The sequence below is a fragment of the Chiloscyllium plagiosum genome, chromosome 5 (assembly GCF_004010195.1).
Source record: "Chiloscyllium plagiosum isolate BGI_BamShark_2017 chromosome 5, ASM401019v2, whole genome shotgun sequence".
Lineage (NCBI taxonomy): Eukaryota > Metazoa > Chordata > Chondrichthyes > Orectolobiformes > Hemiscylliidae > Chiloscyllium > Chiloscyllium plagiosum.
The window spans coordinates 124,032,083-124,036,423 of record NC_057714.1 but is presented as its reverse complement, the minus strand read 5'-3'; the positions used below and the strand labels follow the sequence as shown (position 1 = coordinate 124,036,423).

The 4,341-nt window shown below is 54.2% G+C and overlaps 1 long non-coding RNA gene across 1 annotated transcript in view; it reads left to right on the top strand.

Annotated features, from left to right (window-relative positions):
* LOC122550377 overlaps positions 1-4,341 on the top strand; it is a 76,379-nt gene that overhangs the window by 28,778 nt on the left and 43,260 nt on the right. The gene's annotated exons all lie outside the window — the stretch shown is intronic.

Below are 4,341 nucleotides of genomic sequence, written 5' to 3'. Positions count from 1 at the left end.
GATTGCAGTGTCCAGTCCAGAGAGAGCGTGATCCCTGATTGCAGTGTCCAGTCCAGAGAGAGTGTGACACCGGATTGCAGTGTCCAGTCCAGAGAGAGTGTGCTCCTTCATTGCAGTGTCCAGTCCAAAGAGAGAGCGTGCTGCCTGATTGCAGTGTCCAGTCCAGAGAGAGCGTGATCCCTGATTGCAGTGTCCAGTCCAGAGAGAGTGTGCTCCCTAATTACAGTGTCCAGTCCAGAGAGAGTGTGACACCGGATTGCAGTGTCCAGTCCAGAGATAGCATGATCCCTGGTTGCAGTGTCCTGTCCATAGAGTGCTGCCTGTTTCCAGTGTCCAGTCCAGAAAGAGTGTGCTGCTTCATTATGTTGTCCAGTCCAGAGAGAAGGTGCTCCCTGATTGCGGTGCCCAGTCCAAAGAGTGTGCTCCCTGATTGCGGTGTCGAGTCCAAAGAGAGTGTGCTCCCTGATTGCAGTGTACAGCCCAGAGAGAGTGTGCTCCCTCATTGCAGTGTCCAGTCCTGAGAGAGTGTGCTGTCTGATTGCAGTGTGCAGCCCAGAGAGTGTGCTGTCTGATTGCAGTGTGCAGCCCAGAGAGTGTGCTGTCTGATTGCAGTGTGCAGCCCAGAGAGTGTGCTGTCTGATTGCAGTGTGCAGCCCAGAGAGTGTGCTGTCTGATTGCAGTGTGCAGCCCAGAGAGTGTGCTGTCTGATTGCAGTGTGCAGCCCAGAGAGTGTGCTGTCTGATTGCAGTGTGCAGCCCAGAGAGTGTGCTGTCTGATTGCAGTGTGCAGCCCAGAGAGTGTGCTGTCTGATTGCAGTGTGCAGCCCAGAGAGTGTGCTGTCTGATTGCAGTGTGCAGCCCAGAGAGTGTGCTGTCTGATTGCAGTGTGCAGCCCAGAGAGTGTGCTGTCTGATTGCAGTGTGCAGCCCAGAGAGTGTGCTGTCTGATTGCAGTGTGCAGCCCAGAGAGTGTGCTGTCTGATTGCAGTGTATAGTCGAGAGAGAATGTGGTCAATGATTGCAATGTCCAGACCAAAGCGAGGGTGCTCCCTGATTGCAGTGTGCAGTCCTGAGAGAGAGTGCTTCCTGATTTCAATGTCCAGTGCAGAGAGAGTTTTATGCATTATTGCAGTGTCCAGTCCAGAGAGAGTGTGCTCCCTGATTGCAGTGTCCAGTCCAGAGAGAGTGTGCTCCCTGATTGCAGTGTCCAGTCCAGAGAGAGTGTGCTCCCTGATTGCAGTGTCCAGTCCAGAGAGAGTGTGCTCCCTGATTGCAGTGTCCAGTCCAGAGAGAGTGTGCTCCCTGATTGCAGTGTCCAGTCCAGAGAGAGTGTGCTCCCTGATTGCAGTGTCCAGTCCAGAGAGAGTGTGCTCCCTGATTGCAGTGTCCAGTCCAGAGAGAGTGTGCTCCCTGATTGCAGTGTCCAGTCCAGAGAGAGTGTGCTCCCTGATTGCAGTGTCCAGTCCAGAGAGAGTGTGCTCCCTGATTGCAGTGTCCAGTCCAGAGAGAGTGTGCTCCCTGATTGCAGTGTCCAGTCCAGAGAGAGTGTGCTCCCTGATTGCAGTGTCCAGTCCACAGAGTGTGTGCTCTCTGATTGCAGAGACCAGTCCAGAGAGAGTGTGCTCCCTAATTGCAGTGTCCAGTCCAGAGAGAGTGTGACGCCGGATTGCTGTGTCCAGTCCAGAGAGAGCATGATCCCTGGTTGCAGTGTCCAGTCCAGAGAGAGCGTGATCCCTGATTGCAGTGTTCAGTCCAGAGGCAAGGTGCTCCCTGTTTGTAGCGTCCAGTCATGAGAGAGTGTGCTCCCTGTTTGTAGTGTCGAGTCCAGAGAGAGTGTGCGCCCTTTCTGCAGTGTCCAGTCCAGAGAGAGTGTGCTCCCTGATTGCAGTGTCCAGTCCAGAGAGAGTGTGCTCCCTGATTGCAGTGACCAGTCTAGAGAGAGTGTGCTCTCTGATTGCAGTGACCAGTCTAGAGAGAGTGTGACACCGGATTGCAGTGTCCAGTCCAGAGAGAGTGTGCTGCCTGATTGCCCTGTCCAGTCCAGAGAGAGTGTGGTCCCTGATTGTAGTGTACCATCCAAAGAGAGTGTGCTCCCTGATTGCAGTGTCCAGTCCAGAGAGAGCATGACACCGGATTGCAGTGTCCAGTCCAGAGAGAGTGTTCTTCCTGTTTGTAGTGTCCAGTCCAGAGAGAGTGTGCTCCCTAATTGCAGTGTCCAGTCCAGAGAGAGTGTGATCCCTGATTGCAGTGTCCAGTCCAGAGAGAGCGTGATCCCTGATTGCAGTGTCCAGTCCAGAGAGAGTGTGCACTCTGATTGCAGAGACCAGTCCAGAGAGAGTGTGCTCCCTAATTGCAGTGTCCAGTCCAGAGAGAGCGTGACACCGGATTGCAGTGTCGAGTCGTGAGAGAGCATGTTCCCTGTTTGCAGTGTCCAGTCATGAGAGAGTGTGACACCGGATTGCAGTGTGCAGTCCAGAGAGAGCATAATCCCTGGTTGCAGAGTCCAGTCCAGAGAGAGTGTGCTCCCTGTTTGTAGTGTCCAGACCAGAGAGAGTGTGCTCTCTGATTGCAGTGTCCAGTCCAGAGAGAGTGTGCTCCCTGATTGCAGTGTCCAGTCCAGAGAGAGCATGACACCGGATTCCAGTGTCCAGTCCTGAGAGCGTGATCTCTGATTGCAGTGTCCAGTCCAGAGAGAGCATAATCCCTGGTTGCATTGTCCAGTCCAGAGAGAGTGTGCTGCCTGATTGCAGTGTCCAGTCCAGAGAGAGTGTGCTGCCTGTTTGCAATGTACAGTCCAGAGAGAGTGTGCTGCCTGATTGCAGTGTCCAGTCCATGAGAGCATGTTCCCTAGGTGTAGTGTCCAGTCCAGAGAGAGCGTGCTGCCTGTTTGCAGTGTCCAGTCCAGGGCGAGTGTGCTCCCTGATTGCAGTGTCCAGTCCAGAGAGAGCATTACACCGGATTGCAGTGTCCCGTCCTGAGAGCGTGATCTCTGATTGCAGTGTCCAGTCCAGAGAGAGCGTGACACCGCAGTCCTGAGCGAGTCTGATCCCTGATTGCAGTGTTCAGTCCAGAGGCAAGGTGCTCCCTGTTTGTAGCGTCCAGTCATGAGAGAGTATGTTCCCTCTCTGCAGTGTCCAGTCCAGAGAGAGTGTTCTCTCTGTTTGCAGAGACCAGTCCAGAGAGAGTGTGCTGCCTGATTGCAGTGTCCAGTCCTGAGCGAGTCTGATCCCTGATTGCAGTGTTCAGTCCAGAGGCAAGGTGCTCCCTGTTTGTAGCGTCCAGTCATGAGAGAGTGTGTTCCCTCTCTGCAGTGTCCAGTCCAGAGAGTGTGCTCCCTGATTACAGTGTCCAGTCCAGAGAGAGCGTGATCCCTGATTGCAGTGTCCAGTCCAGAGAGAGCGTGCAGCCTGTTTGCAGTGTCCAGTCCAGTGAGAGTGTGCTCCCTGTTTGCAGTGTCCAGTCCAGTGAGAGTGTGCTCCCTGATTGCAGTGTCCAGTCCAGAGAGAGTGTGCTGCCTGTTTGCAGTGTCCAGTCCAGGGCGAGTGTGCTCCCTGATTGCAGTGTCCAGTCCAGAGAGAGCGTGGCACACGGATTGCAGTGTCCAGTCCAGTGAGAGCATGATACCTGTTTGCAGTGTCCAGTCCAGAGAGAGTGTGCTGCTTCATTACGGTGTCCAGTCCAGAGAGAGTGCGTGGCCTGATTGCAGTGTTCAGTCCAGAGTGAGTGTGTTCCCTGATTGCAGTGTCCAGTCCAGAGAGAGTGTGCTGCTTCATTACGGTGACCAGTCCAGAGAGAGTGCGTGGCCTGATTGCAGTGTCCAGTCCAGAGTGAGTGTGCTGCCTGTTTGCAATGTCAGTCCAGAGAGAGTGTGCTTCCTGATTGCAGTGTCCAGTCCAGAGAGAGTGTGCTCCCTGTTTGTAGTGTCCAGTCCAGAGAGAGCGTGATCTCTGATTGCAGTGTCAGTCCAGAGAGAGTGTGCTCCCTGATTGCAGTGTCCAGTCCAGAGAGAGTGTGCTTCCTGATTGCAGTGTCCAGTCCAGAGAGAGTGTGCTCCCTGTTTGTTGTGTCCAGTCCAGAGAGAGCGTGATCTCTGATTGCAGTGTCAGTCCAGTGAGAGTGTGCTCCCTAATTGCAGTGTCCAGTCCAGTGAGAGTGTGCTCCCTAATTGCAGTGTCCAGTCCAGAGAGAGTGTGCTCCCTGTTTGCAGTGTCCAGTCCAGAGATAGCGTGGTCCCTGATTGCAGTGTCCAGTCCAGAGAGAGTGTGCTCCCTGTTTGCAGTGTCCAGTCCAGAGAGAGTGTGATCCCTGAATGTAGTGTCCAGTCCAGAGAGAGTGTGATCCCT